The following is a 25,205-nucleotide window of genomic DNA, read 5'->3' on the forward strand; positions in this document are numbered from 1 at the left end:
AAATCCAACCAGAATGCCTCAGACCAATCCTCTGAATGCACAGGGATCCTAACTTTCCATTCATCTTTGCTTCATTTATTCACAATTTAAAGTTTGGGTCATTTGCCCTTGTTCTAGCTAAGAGCAAGCAGGGGAAAAGATTGATCTCTAGACCTTTCTACTTCCCTAGTGGGATGTGAGGCTTTCTTTGACTCATAGAGTGGGAAGTTCCCCTAAATAGAGGGAGAGCTTTATACTAGGCAGTCACGAACATTGGCAAATGTCCTCTACATCACAGGTGAATTAACTCATATCCACTGCAATGACTGAATCACAGTTTATGTTATATTTTAGTCCTCCTTGCTGATACGATTTTTTTCTTTTTTCTTTTTTTTTTTTTGCCTGAACTGTGCAGGATCTTAGTATCTCAATCAGGGATCGAAACTGTGCCCCTAGCAGTGGAAGCTCCAATCCTTAACTCCTGGACCACCAGGGAAATATATCCTTGCCAATATTGGAGAAAACTCAGAAACACATTTACAAGTCACTATCTAGCATGCTTTATACACATAATTCAAAATTCACTTTGGTTTTCAAAGGTGACATTCTCTGACTGACATAGGGATGCTCCTTAATTGGAAGCCTACAGCCTCTTGCATCTGATTAAAGGAGCCCATGCATGAAACTGGCCATGTTTTCAGTTGAAGAAGACCATTCCCACCTGGGTAGGGGGCAGAGGGTTCTCCAGATCCAGTGGTAAGAATTGCCTTTTAATTGTTTTTAGGTTAACTATCACCATAATATCTCACAGCATGGACACTTCCTCCCTCTATGAAATCTCAGTACACCTGGCCTTCCTGCTGCTCACCTGCCACATCTGTGTTTACCTTCCTTTTAAACCCCAGGAAGGCCCAAAGGGGCTATGTCCATGCAGCTGGGCCAGGTGTGTCTGCAACAGTGGTAACTCCGTGCTTTGAATCCCGGTGGAGGCTGCAATGATCTGGGGCTTGAGGAGCAAGAGGCTTCCCAGTGTGGATCGGGAAGTAGAAGAAGGGGCCGCCAGCAGCTCTAGGGGATGAAAAAGTCCATCAGCCCCTCCCCAAAGCCTGCTCAAAATATCCGCATTGAACTGACGCTCTTTGTTTCTTTTTTAAATAAAATCACTTGAGGTGACAGAAAAACTTGAAAATGGCTATAATAAGACACTTGCATTACAGCTGTCCTGACTCTCTGAAATATATGACCAAGCTTAAAAAGACACTCAAGGTCAGAAGACACCACAGACTTGGCAACACCATCTTGGGTTCATCTGCCCTGAGACTGGCTCCTTAAAGTGACATGGTCACTTTTCTAAAACTCTTGCCTGCTTCTGAGCACACTGTCATGGAACTTCCTCCTCAGAACCATGTACACATGAATGTCCCTCTAGAACTGTTTATAGTGGATATCCCTCATGGAATAAAGCACTGTTATATGCCAAATCTAATATTTATTCAGTCTACTGAGAACCAAATTTAAGAAGTCTATTCATGAGCATTTTTTCACATCTTTGTATCAGTAGTTTTTTAAACTTGAAGGTAGTGGAATCACCTGGAGGACTTCTTAAAACAGATTGCCCAGCTGCAGTGCAGAGTTTCAGCTTTGGCAAGTCTGAGGTAGGAACCTAGGAGTTGTGACAAGGTCCCAGGGGACACAGTTGCTGCTGGTCAGAGGCCCACTTGTGACAACCTCTGCCTTATGTAATGAAATGGATCACATTCTCCTTTCTTTCCTGGGTCTGATGTAGCCTGTTTCACACTGGACACTCCTGAGAAGTACCAGGAGAAAGAGGACAACACAGAAGTGGGAGAGGACTTCCCTGGTGGTCCAGTGGTTGAGAATCTGCCTGCCAACGCAGGGGACATGGGTTGGATCCCTAGTCCCGGAAGATTTCACACACCCATGTGCCACAACTACTGAGCCCATGCCCTAGAGCACAAGAGCCTCAACTGCTGAAGCCCACACGCTCTAGAGCCTGTGCTCTCCAGCAAGAGAAGCCACCGCAATGGGAAGCCCTCGAGCACCAGGGCATGAAGATCCAGTGCAGCCAAAAATAAATAAATAAAATATTTTTAGATAAAAGAAAACTACTTATTAAAAAAAAGAGAGAGAGAAAAAAAAAATAAGAAAAAAAAAAAGAGAGGAAAAAAAAAGAAAAAAAAAAAAGAGAAGTGGGCAGAATGATATTTATTAATTTGAAATTTTTTCATTTGAAATTCCATATTTCGAGCTAAGTTGAAACTTAGTTACGCCGTTACCCCAATTCCTCACGAGTCTGGAGCAAGATCAGGCAGCAGTTAAGACGGGTGGGGTGGCACTGAAAGGAATAAGGTTGGATTAGTTTAAGGGCAAGTGAGTGTCTCTGTTCCCCCTCCCAGAACTGTGACCTTTTGATGCCAGAGATTGTGTCTTTCACAATAGGATAGCCAGCACCTAGAACAATGCCTGGCACATACTAGGTACTCAGTAAACACTAGTTGAATAAATGAATGAATGAATTACTAAATGCTGCCTTGATGGGAGCAAAGGAGTAGCTTGCTCTTCTTATTTTCTGTTAGAAGCCAGTGATAGAAAAGGCAAAGAAATGGAGAAGGAGAACGTGGATTGGACGCTTGTCAAAGGAAGGTCAGCCCCTTCCTGTGGTCGTTTTATGGGTAGAAGAAAAACTGAGTGAAAACCTGTACCAAACTGGGCCTAAGAAGATATAAACAAGCCAAATGTTCTACCTAGACAATGGCCCAATTCTCCCTGACTGGGGAAGGTGGGGAAAGTGGGGAACCAGACAAACATCCCCTTCCAATTTCCTTCCGTCTGCAAAGCATCACAGCCCACACCCCGCCTCTTGGACTTTTCCCTCATGGAAGGCATTCTCGAATCCGAGACAGCCTCTTATCCGGTGAGATCTTTGAAGGCTGGTTGGAGGGCAGTCAGCCTGAATCACCCCTAACCACAAGGGCCTTAGAATGACAGAGGGTTTCTGTTTCCAGGGTGTGTTCTGAAGTGAGCTTTTGTGGTCCAGTTTGCTTCCCCGTGACCCCTGCCAACCAGGAGGAGCTGAGATTTGCAGTCTGTGTAGATCAAATGATCGAACTCCAAAATACCCAGGAAAAATGGTAAAAACAAAACAACAGTGGAAGGACAGAGTTGAGTGAGACACGCTTGCACAGGGGCACGTGTGAAAAGTGGTTGAGTCGTCCAGACGCCTGCAGGCCTGTCGTGAGTCAGCTGGAGGATGTGGGAGCCAGGAAAACCTCAGGCAGGTCTGGACCCAGAGGAACTTCCAGAAAAGGAAAGGGAATGGCTGAATTTACTCCATGCTGGTCAGACCACCCTGGAGGAGGCTTGGCTCTGTCTGGATGTCCCATCTTGTGAGAGGAAAGGGTGTGTCCTGAATGGAATTGCTAAGACTGCTGGTTGTGGGGGGAGGGGTGGTAGAGGATACAGGAACTGCACCCTAAGGACAAGAGGAGGAGATGAGTGTCATGGAGGAGAAAGGGTTTGGGCATGAAGGGGTGGGGGTAGTGGAGGACTGTTGCCTGCAACTTCGGCTTGGAAGGCCTTTTCCCTTCTTCTTCTTTTTTTTTTTTTTTTTTGCTACACCCTGCAACATGTGGGATCTTAGTTCCCTGATAAGGGATCAAACCTGCACCCCCTGCCTTGGAAGCACGGAGTTTAAACCACTGCACTGCCAGCAAAGTCCCAGCTTTCCCCTTCTTCTCCCTAGTGAACTCCTATTTATCCTTTAGGCATCAGCTCCTGATGCTTCTTCTGAGAAGCCTCCCCTCATTCCTCAAAGTAGAACCAGCCATGCCTCCATTGGGACCTCCTCCCCCTGCATCTGGGAGTCAGTTCCCTTCATGCACAAGGAGGGATGTTGGCTGCGTGGAGATCCCATCCTACTCCTCTTTGCAACCCTAGTGCCTGGCACAGGGGCTGTTCTTCAGCTAAGGTCTGATTAATTAAGTGGTAGGCCTGAAAACAGTCGCTGAGCATTTTGACCATGAGGAAGAAAGATGGTATTCTCTCTCTGTGGCTTGAAAAAAAAAACGGAACTGGAAGAGGTGGGGGGAGATTATGAGAAGATGGATTTCAACTCAAAATTAGGAAGTGTTTTATAATAATAATGACAACAGATTTGCTGGGTGTTTCGCTCATCTATTGCTGCAAAACAAGTTACTCCAAAACATAGCGGCCTAAAACAATAAATATTTATTAACTTATGCAGTTTATATGAGTCAGGAATTGAGAAGAGGCATAGGAGAGTGATTCTGGCATGGGATCTCTCCTGAGGTTGTAGACAGGATCCTAGCCGGGGCTGCAATTGTCTGAAGGTAATTGGGGCTGGCAGATGGCTTTGAGATGGCTCCTCACCTGGCTGCTAGCAGGAGGCCTCGGATTCCCCCACTGTAGGCTTCTCCAAACTATCTGAGTTTCGGCCTCATAATGCTTTCACCACAGCAAGTGATTTGAGAAACAGAGGAAGGGGCAATGGTTTTTCGGACCTGAGCATCAGAAGTCACAGTCTTATTTCTATGATCTTCGCTGTGGGAAGAGGCTACCCAGAGGCCTGAGTACAAGGTGGTGGGAATCCTTGGGATCATCCTGAAGACTGGCTATCACAGTGAGTACTAGCGATGTACCAGCATTCTGCTGAGTGTTTTGCATTGGTTCTCTCCTAGAACCCTCACCTTAAGAGGGTGGCATTCTTTAATTATCTCCATTTTATTTTATTTTTTAAAAATCTGGCTTTCAAATTACTTTCCTCTTGATCACAGAAACAATATATGCATAGGTAGGTAGAAAGACTGTACATTATTTTTAAAGATTTATTTATTTTTGGCTGCACTGAGTCTTTGTTGCTGTGTGCCAGCTTTCTCTTGTTTCCGTGCATGGGCTTCTCATCATGCCTGCCTCGCTTGTTGCAGTTCACCAGCTCTAGAGTACAGGCTCCGTAGTCGTGGCTCAAGGGCTTAGTTGCCCTGAGGCATGTGGGGTCTTCCTGGACCAGGGATTGAACCCTTGTCCCCTGCTTTGGCAGGCGGGTTCTTAACCACTGGACCACCAGAAAAGTCCCAGATTGTAAATTCTATAAGCGACTGTGTCAGCAATTTCCTATGCATTTAAAAATGTACTTAATGGAAGTCTGGATGTCCAAATATATTCTGCAGTTAGATCTGATGGTGTATTTTCAAATTTCCACTTTATATATATGGAAACTGAAACACAGAGATATTTATTTGTCTCTGATCACACACCCAGAAAGTCTCTGAGCTGGGTGTGGCTTGAACCTGAAAACCTAAAGTCATTACGTTTTGTGCTATACTCTGCTGCACTATGGTGCCTCCTGGATATCCACTAGTCAGGATGCTGGAGCAGTGACACCCCATCCTGGCTGCACATAAACTCATCTAGGAAGCTTTTACAGGTCTCTGTGCCTAAACCCAACCTCCAGGTTTTTGGATCTAACTGTTCTGGGGTTTGATTCTACTATTCAGGGCTGAGAAACGGCCAGCCCTAGTTGGGGGTCAGATCATGCCTTCCCTGAGGTCTCTTGCAAATATTACATGCTATTACCTGAGTGAAATGAAACATATCTTTATTACCAAGCAGACAGGGACTCGAATATAATGTGTAGATGAGTTCCTGATCGTTGTCTCAGGCACGGTGGAGGTAACGTCTGAGCCGTAGGCAAGTAGATGTTGAATAGGCTGAGAAGGAGGTACATTCCAGCTAGAAGGAAATAGTCAGGAGACACCTAATGCCAGGGTAGAGTTTTAGGAATATAAATTGGGAACACAAGGGTTTTTATGGAAGTCCTCCTTCAGATTCTCTAACTGCCAGCCTAATTTCTCACCTCCTTTGTTCATGTCCCCAGCTCCTACTCACTGTCCACTTTGGTCAGAGAGAACGTTCTTGATACAGATACAGAGAATAACAGAGAAGGAACACGGCGGAAGGAGTTGCTGGAATGATAGATTCCTGTGCAGGAGAGAGAAGGAGGAGAAAATTTCTTTCACATTAAATCTTGTCCTCTACTTCTTGAACATTGAAATTGAACCAGGGGGCTGTACTTTCAATTCATAATTATAAGCATCGGAAGCCTAGTTGAGGCTTCTAAGTGGCTTTCTTTTCTTTCTCTTTATATTTATTTGGCTGTGCTGGGTCTTAGCTGTGGCATGATGGATGGTTGTTGCTGCATGTGGGCCCTGAGATGCAGCATGGGGAATCTAGTTCCCTGACCAGGGATCAAAACCAGGGCCCCCTGCATTGGTTAAGCACAGAGTCTTAACCACTGGACCACCAGGGAAGTCCAAATGTGGCTTTCTTGTCAAATCACATCACAACTTTCTCCCTTGCTCCCCAGTGTAAGCACACAACTGCCAATAATACTAATCCTGGAGGCAGAATAGTATAAATTCATTCATCCAGCAAAAGCTGACTTGAAGGACTGGGTCGGACACTGATCTAGGCATTAAACATGAAGCCATGAACAAAGCTCATGGTTTTGTGTTCATGGAGCACTCTAGAGAGAAAAGCAGATAATCTCTAATGGGACAAGAAGTAGGCTGATGCCAGAATCCTCAGTAGGATGCAAGGGGACACTAGAGAGATGTTTCTGAAATGTGGAAAGAAAGGAATTTTGACCCTGGAATTTTACATCTGGTTAAGTTACCTGGGCTTTTCTCTAGTTGCGGCAAGCAGCGGCTACTCTCTAGTCGTGGTACTTGGGCTTAGTGCAGTGGTTTCTCTAGTTACGGAGCACGGACTCTAGGGAACAGTCTCAATAGTTGTGGTGCACCAGTTTAGTTGCTCTGTGGCATGCAGGATCTTCCCGGATCGAGGACCAAACCCATGTCTCCACATTGTCAAGGGGATTCTTTACCACTGACCCACCAAGAAAGGGCTAGTTAAATGAAGGAATGAATTGAAGATAGTATCAGGTGCTCTAGGAGAACCTCAGAAAGTTTCCCACACAAAGACCTCCTCTGAAGACATTGCTGGAGGCAGTTCTCCAGCAAGGAGAAAAATTAAGCCAGAGAATGTTTTGAAGTATATAGCATGGAAATAAAAGTAGTCAAGTTCTTTGCTAGCTAAATAATTGATGGCCAAAAAAGAAAAAGAATATAATAAATCTTTACTCAAGCTCCAGACAATACCAAGAGCAGAAAAAAAAAAAAAAAAGACCAGAGTTAGTGAAAAGTATCTGGTACACATCTCTTTGGGAGAAAAGAAATAGATATTGATAAGCTTAAGAAATTAAATGAAGGTGAATATACATAGTAATGTGTGAGAAGTAAACCCCAGAAGAATAAAAATAGAATGAATGTACAACTTTTTTCAAACAGCAACTAGGAAATCTTTGCCTAGTACAAGATTGCAAACACTTTCTCCTGTGGTTTCTTCTAGAAATGTTAGTGTTTTAAGTTTTACAGTAAATCTATGATACATTTGAGTTCATTTTGTATATGTTGTGAGACAGAAGTCAAAATTCTCTTTTTTTTCCCCCACATATGTGCATGTTCAATTACTTCAGTTGTGTCCCAACTCTTTGTGACCCTAAGGACTGTAGCCCCCCAGGCTCCTCTATCCATGAGATTCTCCAGGCAAGAATACTGGAGTGGGTTGCCCCGCCCTCCTCCAGGGTGTCTTCCCAACCCAGGGATTGAACCTGCATTTCCTGTATTACAGGTGGATTCTTTACTGCTGAATCACCGAGGAAGTACCCCCTTTTATTTGCATTTGGCTTTCTAAACCGTCCTAGTACCATTTGTTGAAAAGACTATCCTTTTCGCACTGAGTTTTCTTTTCACTATTATTAAAAAATCAGTTGTGCATGTATGTACAGGTCTGTTTCTGGATTCCATTCTATTCCATTGATCTAGTTGTCTCAGGTCAACGATCTTGGCTTCCCACCTTAAGAGTACAGAAAAAGAAGAGCAAATTAAACCCAAAGTAATCAGAAGAAAGGAAAGAATATAGACAGAGTGAAAATCAGTAAACTATAAAAAAGAAACACAATAGAAAAAAATTAATGAATCCAAAAGCTGGTTCTCTGATCGATTAAATTGAAAAATCTTTAGCCCAATACTCAGCAAAAAAACAGAAGACAGAAGTCAGCAAAACAGGAATGAGAGAGTTGGCATTCCTACAAATTGTTTAGACAAGTAGATAAGATAATAAATAGATAATAAGATAATTCATCTTTATGCCAACGAATTTGACAACTTAGATGAAATGGACAGATTCCTTTTTCTTCCTTTTTGGTCCTGCTGCACAGCTTCTGGAGATCTCACTTCCCCTACCAGTGACTGAACCTGGGCTGCAGCAGTGAAATGCTGGATCCTAACCGCTAGGCCACCTGGGAACTCCCTGGACAAATTTCTTGAAAGATACAAACCACCAAAGCTCACTCAAGAAGAAACAGATAACCAGAATAGCCTTGTATCTGTTAAAGAAATAGAATCTGAAGTTAAAACTGACTTGGCTGGGTGGGATGGGGAGGGAGGTGGGAGGGAGGTTTAAGAGGGAGGGGACATAGGTATACCGATGGCTGATTCATGGGGGCGTTTGGCAGAAGCCAATACAATTCTGTAAAGCAATTATCCTTCAACTAAAAAATAAATAAATTAGAAAAAGAAAAGAGACACAAGTGATGCATGAAGCCTCCAGCACTTTTGGGGCAAAGTGGGGGACTGTGTTGTAGGCTAGGAGGATGTTCTGACTCTGGGGAGAGAAATAAAATTAAAACATGTTTTAAAAAAAAAAATCACCACACAGAGAAAACTTCAGACCCAGGTAGGTTTACTGGGGAATTCTCCCATGTTTAAGGAAGATATGACACAAATTCTTGACAAACTCTTTTAGAAAAATGAAAACGAGTGAATATTCCCCCTCCCACTCCTTGAAGCCAGCATTACCCTGATACTGAATTCAGACATTGCAAGAAAAACAGCAACAATGAAGACAAAAAAACTACAGACCTATATGCCTAATGACAAATATCCCTCTTAAAGTTTTAGCAATCGGGTCATGGATGAGATGACTTAGTCATTCTAAGATGTCAGTTCTCTCCCAAATTAATCTATAAATTTATGTAACTCCATTAAGAATTCCAGCAAGATTTTTTAAATGAAAATTTTATTGAAGTGAAATATATATATATGTGTGTATGTATCTATAAAACCATACCAATCATAAGTATACAACACAAGGAATTTTTGCAAAGTGAGTAACTCTGTATAACCATGACACAGTTAAAAAAAAAATGAAGCATTACCAGCACCTCAGGAACACCTAGGGGCCTTCTCAAGCCTGGTAGAGAAGAGTTTTGCCTGTTTTGAACTTTATATAAATAGAGTAGGGAATGGAACCTAAAAGGAAAACTATAATTGAACAAAATAAGAGCAATTCCTTGATGAAGAAGCTGATGATGATGTGCTGTGAATTAAGGGGTATGATTAACTCAACTCTCACTTCCTGAGGTCTCCAAAACCTACAAAACAAGCTTCAAGAAAACTAAGACCCTGGTGAGCCTAATTTACCAAGTGCAGACATGTGCAAATTCCAGTGGTAGACACAATTCAAGGTAAAACTGCTTCCAGCTCTGCCAGCTCCAAATAAGACCAAGTCTCTTTTGGTGCTCAAAATACCCCTGACTACATGTTAGACTCTTAGTTCTTCTTCTTCTTTTAAAAATTTTATTTATTTAACTGTGTCATTGTGGCACTCGAGATCTTCGATGTGTCATCTTTTGCTGTGGTGTACAGACTCTCTAGTTGTGGCATGGGCTCGGTAGTTTGGCAGTTGGGCTCAGTTGCTCTGGGGTATGTGAGATCTTAGTTCCCAGACCACAGATCAAACCTGCATCCACTGTATTGGAAGGTGGATTTTTTAACCACTGGACAACCAGGGAAGTCCTAAACTCCCAGTTCTTAGAGTTGGACTTTTCTCCTCACCTCTCAAGTTTCTTTATCTGCTAAATGGGTTTACTTGTCCATCTAACTCACAAAGATTTGAGGAAGAATCTCAGAATATGGTGAGGTATATGAAAACAAGGGCTTCCCAGATGGCTCAGTGGGTAAAGAATCTGCCTGCAATACAGGAGACACAGGTTCAATACCCAGGTTGGGAAGATCCCCTGGAGGAGGGTATGGCAACCCACTCCAGTATTCTTACCTGGAGAATACAGTGGACAGAGGTGCCTGGTGCATTATTGTCCGTAGGGTCACAAAGAATCCAAAGTGACTGAGCACATACCCATACATATGAAAACATCTAGTCAAGTATTATTCAGATAAAAGCCATCATAATGATTATTTTAAAAGGAAAATTTTTCTAAATGATTCCAGCCTAGATTTTTAAGAAAAGCTTTACATTATTTTATTATTTTTAATGTGAAATATTTAGCAAGATGGAAGAAATATTTTGATTTGTGGGAAAAGAGGAGCCCCAGATTGTACTCTTTAAATGCCATGGTTTGTGTACATCATTTATTTATGTGTTAAACTTCAGATTACGTGTAATAAACTATCTGTGGTGCAGAACTATTGATTTTCCTGCATTAGCAGCTGAATTAAATGTGCATTACTCAGGGTTGGTCACCATGAGAGATGCTTAAAAAGTTTTGAGGGAGAGTCAGTGAAGCCCTTTAAGGCTCTTGAGGCCCCATCTCCCGTTGATCCCAGTCACCCTAGGGAAGTTTTACTGCAATTCGGTCGCATGTACATCCTTGTCTTAATGCTTCCTCTAATGGTGCTTAATAGCAGCATGGCTACATCATTTGCCTTATAAAGAAAGAGTTGCCTTCCCCAACTGTGTCACAAACATGTTCTAAAAATGAGTGGTGCTTTTGAGTACATCTCAGGTAAAATACAAAATTCCTTGGTTTCATGTTTTTGTTAGCTCATTCATTGATTTAATCAGCTAACATTTATTGAATATTTAAATGGTTCTTGATATTTATCCAGTGGTAGTCTTTATCCCCAAGTTCAATACTTATATCTGTGATCAGTACCTGTAAATGAATTACTGCCTACTTGATGTCCTTGGAGAATATTAAAATATTTGGAGAAGTGAAGAGATGGAACTCTGGATTGAATTCCCACTTCTGTTACCTTCCAGCTAGGCGACCTTGGTTGAGTTATTTTTCAGAAATAACTGAGCTTTTCCTTGCAGCCCAGTAAATGATCGATTTGTATAAATATAATATGTGTGTTTTGAAACAAACAATAATGTGTATAGGATAAAAAATTTGGTATAGAGACATTAAAGCAAAGCAATAAATTATTTATCAGAATTATCTATATTCTTATAGATTTCTTTCTCTATCTTTCAAATTAAAACTGTGAACAAGAGTGCATTGTCTTGTTTAATTTTCTCACTCTTTGACCTTTTCAGCTTCAGGTTTACTATCTTCAGCTCTTGACTGTTCCCCCACCATGATTTTTTGAATGTTTCTCCTATTTTATCAGTTCTGTGCTCTTCTTCTGATATCCCTATTACAGTTCCCTGTAGCCACAATTCCAAAATCTTAAAATTCTCTGAAAGCCAAGAATTTCCTCATGAGCTGGCAACACTCCTTTGACAGTAAATCCTGACCTGACATGATATGAAACTATTTATTGTCTTTATTTATTCCCTTCAGTGTTTTACTGAAGAAATGTAATATTTTTGATTACAGAGTGCTGACCTAGACCCCATGGGAGTGTATGTAATATCAGTGTATGCACTACCTCATCACTCTAAAATCACCCAAATGCTGACTCCAGAAGTGCATCTGACTCCAGGGATTTTGAATAAACCATTGTTAGCCTGCGTATCTGTCTTAGACCTCCCAAATAAGTCCTCCTATCACTCTTGGTTTTGTAATTTTCATATGTATCCTGAATTTGAGGTGAACTTCTTCAGTTTGTCTTCTTCACTAAATTAATTTTTGGCAGCTCTGCCTCCAAGAGGTTTTTCGTTTGGCATTTGTTGTTTCCTTCTCCACAAAAATACTTCCTGATCTCAGAGGGATCCCTCCTTATGACTTCTTGCTCTGTATTGGCCAATGTTCCCTTCAGTTTGGCTGGATGAAGATGTGAAGCAGAAGCTCTGCAAGCCAGGGCCCTTTCACATGCAAGAAACAGACACCCAGCTGGATGTGGCTTGAGGCAAACGAGGATCTTCTTGGAAAGACACTGGAGACAGAATCGCGGAAACTAGGATGTCTCTGGGGACCTCAGAGAGGGACTGAAACCAGGGGCTTCATGCTGCCAGGTCCTCCTCTCTCTCTCTCTCTCCTTCCTTAGCTGTACTGGCTTCATTTTCTCCTACTGCAGTTGGATTTCTGCCTCCTGGTTAGAAACATGAATATTAGTAACACTAAATTCATCCCCTTTCAGCTCTGTAACCCAAGAGGTAATAGAATTCCTCTCTTCTGGCTTCAGGAATCATTTCAGGGCTAGGCTTGTTGGTCTAGGCTGGGTCTCATTCCCAGACACAGGTCCAAATGGACGCTGATCTGTCAAAAGGTGGGGGAGGGATCCTGAGCAGATTAAAGAATAACATCTACTTCATACATTTTCTAAAATGCTGCGTAGATTTACTTCAAACTGGAGGATTCTTCCTGACTCTCCATGGCGGTCCTCTTCTTTGGATTTGGAGCATGTTTTCGTAGATACAGTGACATCTCCCAGTTTGCCTGGTTTGGGGGCAGGCCCCACTGGATGCAGATACTGCCTGGTGCAGCTGTCTGCTCGGAGAGAAAGCCCCGCTGTGCAGGCTTCCTGCTGGCTGTGTCTGCCTGTCCTCACCCTCCGCAGCAGGACAGGAGAGGGATTCTGTCAGAGTTAGCCTACCACCAAGTCCAGAAGCATCTCAATGGCATCCTTTATAGTGCATCTGTTAGGGTTCTGTTTGTTACAAGTAACCAAACCCCACTCAAACTGGCTTAAAAAAGAAAGAGGATGTATTGGGTCCCTTAACTGGAGAAGTCCATCCGTAGGGGGTGGTCAGATGCAATACAATCAGGGCTTCAGCTTTGGTTCTTGGACTTCGCCTGAGTTGGATTTGTCTTAGCTGGTAGCAGGATGGCTGCCACAATTCTGAGCCTCATCTGAACACATCCAGAGGAAGACAGATGGCCTCTTCTGGCAGATATCTCTCCAGCAGGAGGATGTTGCGTTTTCAGAAGCTTTCAGCAAACTTCTCTTTACATCACATCAGCTCCATCTGGTTACCAACAATTTTGTGAGCCCATCCCTTGTCCAGGGAATCCGTGTGTGTTAATTGATTGAGTTCTTGAACCAATCGACAGTAGGGGGGATAAAAGTCCTCTTAGGGCAAGCAGGCCAATACCTGGTGCTGCGCATGAGGTCAGTTCCTCTGGAAGCACACGGCTATGTGGGCAAAGATGTGGGTGAAGATGTGGGCTATGTGGGCCCTCCACCAGCAAAAAGATTATGATCCACTGGAATATGTATATATAACTGAATCACCTGCTATGTACTTGAAATGTTGTAAATCAACTATACTTCAATAAAATAACAAAACAAACAAAAATTATGACTTGCTGAAGGCTCAGATTCGGTTAGCATTTTTTAGCAGTAAAGTTTTTGTTGTTGTTCTTTGTTTTGTTTTGGGGCTTTCTTTTCTTTTTTGGCAGTGCCAAGCAGCATGCAGGATCCAACCAGGGATCGACCTGCCATGGAAGTTTGGAGTCTTAACTACCGGACCACCAGGGAAGTCCCAGCAATAAAGTATTTTTTAATTAAGGTCTCTACATTACTTTTTCAAAATACATTATGCTACTGTGTACTTAATAGACTACAGCACAGTGTAAACATAAATTTTTTATGCACTGGGAGACCAGAAAATTCATGTGACTTGGTTTATTGCAATGTTCACTTTCTTTTGTGGCCTAGAGCTGAACCCTCTATATCTCTGAGGTTTGCCTGTATATATACATCCTACTGGTTTTGTATATAGAAGAACCCTGACTGATAAACCATTATTATGTCCCTAAAGACCCGACCAGCTCTTTACCCCAACCTTGGACACAGATCTACATTTTAAGAAATAATATTGTAAAAGAGCCATTGTTCAGCAATAGGTATAGGATTATTAAATAACTAGTTTCATGTCGGTGATGAGTTGGTGGTGTGTACAGAGAATACCATCAGGGGTTTTCCCAACTCTACCAAGGATATCACAGCAGGAAAGAGGCTCACCCTGGGAAAGGTCAGAGTCAGATTAAACATCAACAAGGATCCTTTCCTACCTGCTGTGACACTTCCTGTTTGGGGCAATTCATCCAAGTGGTCAGAATCCTCTGAATGCCACCAAGCTCCCTGTGGTGGCCCCATGGGCTGCCCACATCCGTTCCCATTGAACAGTATCCAGAATGTCCTTCTGGGGCATTGTTCGTCCCTGACTGTGCGTGGGTAATTGTGCCGATGCTCTCCTATGGGAGCTCGATGGGCCAGACCCGCCTCTCCTGGCTCCAGCTCCACTGTAGCAGAAGGGTGTGACGGCAGCTCAGCCAGCCAGGTACCTTCTCAGGGGACTGTGAACCTTGAGCAAACGACATGATTCTAAGAAAGAGAGGCTGGCACCATCCACTGCCGCCAAGGAAGAGGCATCAGTATTTTGAACAGTTTCCTCTACCTATAAGACAATTTCTGCACTTTCTGTGAACTGTCCAGCTTCTTGGCCCTCCTGAGGGCTCTTGGTTCCTGATATTTGCAAGTCTTGACTATCAGACTTCCATGAACTCTGACAGCCCCTTATTGCTTAAGATATCCAGAATTGGCTTCTGTAATGGGCATTCATGACCCCTGACCAATACAGATCCTCAGGTACTATTTTTGGCTCTGCTTCACTTCCAGGAGCCTCAGTTTCCTCATATGTAAAATTAGGAAATGAGATTATATGTGTGTTCCGCAAATATTTTTTGGCCACAAAATAAAACAATTTTGTGTAAACCAAATCTTCCTGGGACTTCGCTGGTGTTCCAGGGGCTAAGACTTCAAGCTCCCAATGCAGGGGACCCAGATTTGATCCCTGGTCAGGGAACTAGAGCCCACATGCCACAACTAAGGGTTTGAGTGCCACAGTTAAAGACCCTGCATGCCACAACTAAAAAGGTCCTGTGTGCCACAGCTAAAAGACCCACATACCACAACTGAGACCTGGCACGGTCACACCAATAAGTAAATGAAAACAAAAAGCGAAGTCTTCCTGAGGGGAGCAGATAAATCATAAAACTGATCAATGCAACACTGCTCTGGCTCAAGAGTTTCAAAACTCCAGAATCCTGTCTGCCTCTCTGTTTCTCAAGAGCACCCCACTGTGACTTCTGCTCTGGTATCATAATGGGAAACGACCACACTTCCCCTCTCTCACTGCAACAAAAGACAGACGGGGCTGACTTCAATAACTCGGGGAGGCATCATACTTCTCATTGACGAAGATTTGTTTCCTCTTGAAGAAATGTGCTGAGCACATGCTTGTGAAATGTTAATTACACACACACGGTCACTTTGGCTCCTTACTGTGGAGAAGGCCCAATGAAACCACAAAGAGCAAACAACAAAAAAGAATTGGAAAGGGCTGTCATGCCACTCTTTTGAAAGCCTTTGTGAACGTATGCCTTGTCCATTTTAGATGATTTTATTGTCTTTGAAGAACAGAATGGAAACTTCCTTCATGATAAATACATAAATTAGTAGTTTTTGTGGGTAAAACAAAACTAGTATGACTTTCACCATTAAGATTTAGTATGTTTACATGAAAAAAAAAAAAAACACAGTCTTTTCAGCAAGCGGTGTTGGGAAAGCTGGACAGCTGCATGTAAATCTGTGAAATTAGAACATGCCATCTCACCATACACAAAAATACACTCTAAATGGCTTAAAGACTTAAATCTACGGACTTCCCTGGTAGTCCCATGGTTAAAGCTTCGCCTTCCAATACAGGGGTGCAGGTTTGATTTCAGGTCGAGGAACTAAGATCCCATATGCCTCAGGGCCCCCAAAAAACAAAACAAAGCATAAAATAGAAGCAACATTGTAACAGATTCAACAAAGACTTTTTAAAAAGTGGTGCACATTAAAAAAACAAAAGAAACAACAAATATAAGACATGACATCATAAAACTCCTAGAACAGAGCATAGGCAAAACATTCTCTGACTTAAGTCATACCAATTTTTTTTAGGTCAGTCTCCCAAAATAGTAGGAATGAAAGCAAAAATTAACAAATGGGACCTAATTAAATGTACACGATTTTGTACAATAAAGGAAACCATAAACAAAATGAGAAGACAACCTACTGACGGGGATAAAATATTTTCAAATGAAATGACCAACAAGGGCTCAATTTCCAAAATATATAAAGATGTCATACCACTCAACAACAAAAACCCAAACAACCCAACTGGAAAATGTGCAGAAGATGTAAACAGATATTTTTTTCCAAAGAAAATACACAGATGGCCAGCAAGAACTTGAAAAAATGCTCAACACCACTAATTATTATAGAAATGCAAGTCAAAACCACAGTAAGTCACCACCTAACAACAGTCAGAATGGCCATCATTAAGAAGTCTACAAATAGGGCTTCCCTGGTGGTCCACCTTGAAATGCAAGGGTCACCAGTTCAATTCCTGGCCTGATCTCTTTCCCAGCATCAGGATCTTTCCCAAAGAGTCAGCTCTTTGCATCAGGTGGCCAAAGTATTGGAACTTCAACTTCAGCATCAGTCCTTCCAATGAGTATTCAGTGTTGATTTCCTTTATAATTGATTGGTTTGATTTCCTTGCTTTCCAAGGGACTCTCAAGAGTCTTTTCCAGCACCAGTTTGAAAGCATCAGTTCTTCAGTACTCAGCCTTCTTTATGGTCCAACTTTCACATCTTGTATAAGACTACTGGAAAAACCACAGCTTTGACTATATAGACCTTTGTCGGCAAAGTGATGTCTCTGCTTTTTAATACGCTGTCTAGATTTGTCATAGTTTTTCTTCCAAGGAGCAAGTATCTTTTAATTTCATGGCTGCAATCACCATCTGGAGTGATTTTGCAACCCAAGAAAATAAAATCTGCCACTGTTTCCATTTTTTTCCCCATCTATTTGCCATGAAGTGATGGGACCAGATGGCTTAGTTTTTCGGATGTTGAGTTTTAAGCCAGCTTTTTCACTCTCCTCTTTCACCTTCATCAAGTGGCTCTTTATTTAGTTTCTGCCATTAGGGTGGTATCATCTGCATAGCTGAGGTTTTTGATATTTCTCCTGGCAACGTTGATTCCAGCTTGTGATTCATCCAACCTGGCATCCAAGCTGACAGATGAATGGGTAAAGAAGATGTGGTACATATGTATAATAAAATACTCCTCAGCCATAAAAAAGAACCAAATAATGCCATTTGCAGCAACATGGATGAACTTAGAGAATATCATACTAAGTGAAATAAGTCAGAAAGAGAAAGATAAATACCATATGACATCACTTATGTGTGAAATCTAAAGTATAGCACAAATGAACTTATCCATGAACCAGAAACAGACTAACAGACATAGAAAACAGACTTGTGGTTGCCTAGCGGGAGGGGAGTGATGGATTGGGAGTTTGGGATTAGCAGATATGAACTATTATGCACAGGGTGGATAAACAGCAAGGACCTACTGTATAGCGAAGGGAACTATATGTGATTTCCTGTGATAAATCATAATGGAAAAGAATATGAAAAGAATGTATATATGGGGACTTCCCTGGTGGCCCAGTGGCTAAAACTCCATGCTCCCAATGTTTGGGGCCAAGATTCGATCCCTGGTCAAGGAACTAGATCCAGTGTGCCAAAAGAAGACCTGGTGTAGCCAAATAGATAAATAATTAAATATTAAATAATAAAAAAGAATGTATATATATATCTCTGAATCACTTTGCTGTGCAGTGGAAATTAACACAATGTTGTAAGTCAACTATAATACAGTAAATTTTCAAAAAATCTGGTATACTGAGTGAGTATAATGTAAGAAACTCAACACTATCCCTCCTCTTGGCCTGTTGGACCAGGTTCTGTGCTAAGAATTTTCACACACAGCCTAGTTTACTCTCGAACAACTCTCTGGGGAGGTATCATTTCTGAGTCTTACTTTATAGCTGAGGACTGAGGCTCAGAGAGGTTAAGGAATTTATCTAAGCTCACGCAGCTAGCAAGCACCGACTAACTGCATGGCTCCAAAGCTTTTGTTCTTTCAAATATGATACTCTGCTCTTCTAGATAATGCTATGTATCTGGATCTTTTATTATTTTTTTATTTTTTATTTTTTTTTTTTTTAGTTCTACCACTTTATTGCTACCAACCCATCTCCCTCCACCCTCATGCACGCATGCTCAGTCATGTAACCCCATGGACTTCAGCCCGCCAGGCTCCTCTGTCCATGGACTTTTCCAGGCAAGAATACTGGAGTGGGTTGCCATTTCCTTCTCCATGGATCTTTTAAAATGTGGAATAAGTTGACTCTATATTTGTGGTCATTCAGCTTTCTAATCTGGATATACCTCGAAGGGGAGGGCTGTAACTCATGCCCCTGAAGCACAGAAACCTCTGGACACTTCTTTTGTCCCAAATGGCTTTGCAGGAACATGAGCAGAGTCAGTTCTTAAAAGGACCAATCCTTTTAACCCTGGGCAGTCTTTTTTCCCTAGAGTCAGTTGAAATTTCCTCTGGGAATGCAAACTAATTTTAACAAACAGTAATCAAGAAGAGGAATTTGCAACTAAAAAAGAACTCTTTATGAAAATGAATTCTTTGACTCTCTTTTCTGTTAATCTACATACATCATCAAACAGGAAGTGAAGATAATTGTGGGATAAAGTGATATGGGGCCTGAAGGTGTTATGACCTTCCTCAGATAATCTTGATTTTAAATTCTTCGTTATCAACCACTTTGTCTATGCCAGTTGCCCCCATGTCTAATAAGGATAGTTCTCTGTAGATAATGCAAAAGCAGTCATCAGATGCAGTTCACCACTGTTTATACATCTGTGTTTTACCAGTAAATGAGATAATACATATCTAGATGCTACTCCTGCATATGCCACCATGTAACTGGATGGCCTTGGATAAGTCACATAAACCCATTCGGGCTTACTTCCTTTATTTCAAGAATGAGGGATTTGGATGTAACACTTTGTACTTCTCTATAATTTTCATTGTGCTGGTTGCTTTAAAAGGACCTGACCACCATGCAATCCCAAATATATCCAGAAGAGGTCAGAAGAAGTCACTAAAAGCCCTGAGGTCTACATTAACTCCAGTTACCAGTATAAATACAGGTTTATGGGAATCCCTATTCTCTGTGTCATTTCCCTGATTTTTAAGGTTGGACCAGGCATTAAGGTAGGTGTTTTTCTTGAAAGATCAAAACAGAGATGCATTGTCTGCTTTGGACCTCTTTGTCAAATGTAAAACCCTTTCCCAACTGATGAGCAAAGGTAAATTGCCTGTCAGAGGTGATACAAAGGTATAGGGGCAGTTTTATACTTACAGCCAATAACTTAGAGAAAGTAAGCTTGTTAGAGAAAACCCCATCCATCAAAAAAAAATCCTTATTGGGGCACTTCTGTGGCGCAGTGGATAAGAATCCACCTGCCAAAGCAGAAGACACTGGTTCGATCCCTGATTCCGGAAGATTCCACATGCCTCAGAGCAACTAAGCCCATGTGCCACAACTACTGAGCCTGAGTGCTGCAATTACTGAGCCTGTGAGCCTCGATCCTGTACTTTGCAACCAGAGAAGCCATGGCAAAGAGAGGCTCCTGAACTACAACAAGAGTAGCTCCCGTTCTCCACAACTAGAGAAAGCCTGCACAAAGCAACAAAGACCCAGGCAGTCAAAATAAACAAATAATTTAAATATATATGTAAAAAATCTTTATTGGACTTGCCTGGCTGCCCAGTGGCTAAGAATCTGCTTATATTTCAAGGGGCATGGGTTCAGTCCCTGCTAGGGGAACTAAGATCCCTCATGCCACACAGTGCAGTCAAATAAAAAAGCATGTAAGTTTAAGATGTACAACTTAATAAACTGGTGTATGTATGTAGTGAGAAATGACTACCATAATAAGATTAGTTAATATATCCATAACCTTTTGTAGTTAAAATTTGAAAACTTCTTGCCACCATGAGGTTGGACCATTTCTCTTCTGATTTTATCAGAAAAATTATTTGGGGAGATACACCATTGCAGAGACAGAGACTTTTTTAAGTATGGCTAACCCTTGCTTTTTTTAGGCAGAAACTGGAGAAGTAGTTTAAATGTGAATTATGGGGAAAGAATTTGGAATTAAAGAAAGCCCTGTGGCCAGGTAAAACCCATCCCAGTGTTTAAAGAAAAAGCCTACATATTATACTTAGAATTTAAAGTTTGGAGCTGGATGGCTCAGTTGGTAAAGAATCTGCCTGCAATGCGGTAGATCTGGGTTTGATCCCTGGGTGGGAAAGATCCCCTGGAGAAGGAAATGGCAACCCACTCCAGTATTCTTGCCTGGGAAATCCCATGGACAGAGTAGCTTGGTGGGCTATAGTCCATGGTCTCGCAAGAGTCAGACATAACTTAGCGACTAAACCAACAACCATATTTGAACCTTGTTGAATTTACTTAACCTCCCTAGTGATGCACTCCTTAGCTGACATCTATAAAATGACGACAGTGATAAAGCCTCCTAAGATTGTTGGGAAGATTTAATGCTGGGAGATAACGTTGGGAGAGAATTTAATTGTTGGGAGATAACACGTGTAAAGAATTCAGCAAAGCATCTGCCACATACCATGTGATCACTAGGAGCACGATTTTCACCATATGTTATCAGAGAGGAGTTGGTGTTTTAGTTAAAAAACAAACAGGGAAGAAAATCACCATACTTTTCTTTTTTCTTTACTTTTTTTTAAATTTTATTATTTTTTCTTTCTTTTTTTTTAACCATGCCTTTTTCTGAAACTTTTATCTCAACTATCCCAAACTAGGTTCAGTGTCCCTGCTGTGTGCTGCAGCCATAGGAGCTGACAGACCCTGACCCGGCCACCTGGCCCACTGACTGGCACCTCCACCCCCATCTTGGGCACCCCAGAAGTACAGCAGAGCCAGCTGGATACCCAGCATCCATCACCTCTCCTGCCAGCCCATCAGCAGCAGTCAGAGACCTTGCTCCCTATGGACATGGAGTGTTTCCCCTCCCAAGCCTCACCAGCAAAGCCAAGATTTGGAATGGGCCCCCAGCCCCCTGGCTCAGCGGCAAGCTCTTCCACCCGATTGTCCACTTTTTGGCTCTAGACCTTTATTTTTTTAATTTAATGTAGCACTGAGTTTTTCTTTAATACAGCACTCAATTTGCAGACTGTCATTATTGTTTTTCTCCTGCTATGCCTGGCTCCTCCAGTATGAGGCCTGTGCCCATCTCTCCCACTGTCATAGACCCAGGGGCCATCTGGGGAGGATGAATGGGGGTATGAGGAGATCTGAGAGCAGGGGGCCAGAAAGAGCAGGGAGCCAGGGGTGTGTCCCAAGGAGAGAGACGCTGTGTCCTGCGGTGCTTCTAGGATAAGGTGAAAAAGCCATGCAGTGAGCAGGGGCAGGGCAGGGGGTGGGGTAGGCTCCTGAGAAGCTCAGAGGGGACAAGCAAGAAATGTGATTACACAGAACACTCCAGATCAGATATGGTGTGCAACCGGGGGCAGAGACACAGGTTGAGCAGGGATGGGTAGAGACAGGATCTGCTACAATCGGCCCACATTCCAGAGACCATTCTGAGGACCAGTTGCTGAAGGCCCTCCCAATGACTCATGTTCAAAAGGAAGATGAAAAGCAACAAAGTTGTTTCTTTATGTCTGGCTGTAGCTCAGAACTCCCTGGAAAGGGTGTTTATTTTATTTTTTAATTGGAGGAAACTTGCCTTACAATTTTCTGTTGTACAATAGCTCAAATCAGTCATAATTACATATCTATCCCCTCCCCCTGGAGCCTCCCTCCCCTCACCCCGCCCCACCCCTCTGGGTCATTGAAGGGTGCCAGACGGCTCCGTGTGCCGTGTAGCAGCTTCCCATTAACTATCTGTTTTGAACTATATACGTAGTGTAGATACATGTCAATGCTACACTCAGCTAGTCCCACTCTCTTCCCCCACTGTGTCCACAAGTCTCTTTTCTCCATCTGCATCTTCGTTCCTTCCCTGTGAGTAGGTTTACCAGCATCATTTTTCTAGATTCCATAGATACGCATTAATATATGATGCTTGTTTTTGTCCTTCTGACTCACTTCACTCTGTATGACCGGCTCTGGGTTCATCCACCTCACTACAACTGACTCAGATTTGTTCCTCTTATGACTGAGTAATATGCCATTGTATGTATGTACCACATCTTTATCCATTCATCTGTCAATGGACATCCAGGTTGCTCTGGAAATGGTTTTAAATCTTAGGGTTTCTGTTTGCTCAGATGAAAAGAAAGCAGAAGGAAGTACTGATTCAAAGAGGAACTGTCTGCTTCCGTCTGAAGTAACTGACTCCTGACTCTGACTTTGGCGACTGTCTTGCCGAGACCCAGCCGAACTCTGGCCTTGCTTTGGGGGCCTGTATCAAAGCTCCAGAGTAAGGGTAGCACCCCCTGCTCCCTCTTGAGGAATGGAGGAAGCGGTGAGGACAATTTGTGACTGATGGTATGTGATGCCCACATACCCCAAACACAGTGTGGGAGACAAGCTGTTTTTATAAAATGTGATTTAAGATGTTTTTATAAAATTTAAAAAAAAAAAAAAAAGACACTTGACCCCTAGTAGGATGTGAACTATCCAAAAAACTCCAGAAAATAACAAGTGTTGGTGAGGACGTGGAGAAATTGGAACCCTTGTGCATTGTTGGTGGCAATGTGAAATGGTGCAGATGTTGCAGAAAACAGTAGGGAGGTTCCTCAAAAAATTGCAAATAGAACTACCATATGATTCAACAATTCCACTTGGGGGTATATACCTTGTGGGTATATAGCTGAAAGACTTGAAGACAGGGTCTTGAAGAGGTGCTTCTATACCCATGTTCATAGCAGCATTCTTTACAATAGGCAAAAGGTGTTCATTTATGGATAAATGGATATACAAAATGTGGTAGAGACATACAATGAAATATTATTCAGCCTTGAGAAGAAAGGAAATTCTTACACATGCTAAAACATGGGTGAAATTTGAGGACATTAAGCTAAGTGAAATTAGACAGGAATTTCCTTGGAAGTCCAGTGGTTAAGACATTGCATCTCCACTGCAGAGTGCTTGGGTTTGATCCCTGGCCAGAGAACTAGGATCCCACATTTCACAAGGCCAAAAAAAAAAAAAAAAAAGGAAAGGGAAATAAGCAAATCATGAAAGAACAAATATTATATAATTCCACTTATATGAGATGCTTAAATTCATAGAGATCTAAAGTAGAATGGTGGTAGCCAAGGGCTGGGATGAGGGAGGAATTTAATAAATAGAGAGTTTCAATTTTACAAGATGAAAGGGGTTATGGAGGTGGATGGTGGTGATGGTTGCTCAACATGTGAAAATATTCCCAAACTGCAAGCTAAAAAGTGGTTAAGATGGTAAATTTTATGTTACATATATTTTTCTATGATAAAAAAAATTGGAAAAATAAGTTTAGCATATGTTGTTGGGAAAAAAACCTCTTTGGGAAAGTAGTCATAGTAAATACTGTACACTGCACTTATATGAAAAGTATGTGGCATGAAGCCAAGCTGGACTCTGCAGGGCCTTCCCAAGGAGATAGACCTCCCCAGACCCTATGTCCCCCAGCCTCTTGTCGGTAGAAAATATCTAGCCTCCTTGGCCTTCCCTGAGTTCTGAAGAGCAAATTTAATCAGAGAAGTGAGAAAATGCAGAAACAAAGGAAAATAGTCAAGCCAGACAAAATAATAATAGTTGAGCCATTAAAAACAAAGTCAAGGACCTTTGGTTCCTCTTCAAGGCTGATAGATAATATTCTGAGCCATGTCCTTAAGCTATCTCACAGATACTGAGCCCCCCACTGCATGCTGGCCATCAGAATGTAGACTCCAGACCAGAAGACTGACCACAGAGATTCCTGAAACATCATTCTGTTAACTCACCATCAACCAATCAGAGAACTACCCACCAGCTGATCACATACCCTGTGACTGGCTCCCTCACACTGTCTTGAAAATCCCTTCCCTGGAAGCCACTGGGGAAGGGATTTTGAGCATCATTCTCTTTCCCTGGAGCCATGCCATAAACAATGTACTTTCCTTCACCACAAGCCAGAGTCGGTAGACTGGCTTTGCTGTGCTTCAGGCAAGGAGACCCAAGTACAGTTCAGTAACAGGAGCACCATAAGGGCAATAATACTGTCCCTTACATTTGATAGACAAGGAGAATGATCCGTGGGGGAGGTTTAGACAATTTACCTAAATGTAGACAGCTACTAAATAGCAGGGGCCAGGCATGCATGACTGCAAAGCTGGTGCTCTTAAACTCCTTCTGGGTCACTCCTCTTTTATTTTTGGCTGGACTGAGTGTCTGTTGCCACATGTGGACTTTCTCTAGTGGGGGAGAGCAGGGGCTACTCTCTAGTTGTGGTGCTTGGGCTTCTCATCGTGATGGATTTTCTTGTTTCTGAGTACGGGCTCTAGGCCACTCAGGCTTTCGGTGCCCCCTACATTGCAAAGTGAATTCTTAACCACTGGACCACAAGGGAAGCCCTGGACTTCTTCTCTTACAAGGAATCCCCTGCTTTGCTCATCCTGTTTCAGCAGCACTGGCAGCCTCGGGGTTCCCCTGGAAGTCCTGCCTCAGAACCTCTGCAGGTGCTGCTCTCTCCTCCTAGAATGTGTTGCCCCCAGATATCTACCTACATGGCTCCTTCCGTCTCTGCCCACCTGTCACCTTGTGATGGAGGAGGCCTCCCAACACAGAGGCCTCTTCTCCCCATCCCTTTTGCCTCTGTTTCTTGTTCCTCTTTATCCCTTACTGGCTTGACTGTTTTTCGCCTGTCTCTGTCACTGGGATGGAAGTCCGTGAGGTCAGAAGCTTTCTTTTGCTCATGAACAGTATCTTTTGCATCAGTGAATGAGAGAATGAATGGGTGGCTACGGGGATTAGTGTGGCTGGTGGTCGGAGGAGAGCAGTAGGGCTCTAGAAGC

The 25,205-nt window shown here is 42.5% G+C and overlaps 1 long non-coding RNA gene across 1 annotated transcript in view; it reads right to left on the minus strand.

The window, feature by feature from the left end:
- Positions 1-2,207: 2,207 nt before the first annotated feature.
- LOC122694419 overlaps positions 2,208-25,205 on the minus strand; it is a 32,658-nt gene continuing 9,660 nt past the window's right edge. The window contains exon 3 of the long non-coding RNA XR_006341185.1: positions 2,208-2,335. This is a non-coding gene — a long non-coding RNA (uncharacterized LOC122694419). The remainder of the gene's footprint in view (positions 2,336-25,205) is intronic.

Source organism: Cervus elaphus, chromosome 5, assembly GCF_910594005.1.
Source record: "Cervus elaphus chromosome 5, mCerEla1.1, whole genome shotgun sequence".
In the NCBI taxonomy this organism is placed as follows: Eukaryota; Metazoa; Chordata; class Mammalia; order Artiodactyla; family Cervidae; genus Cervus; species Cervus elaphus.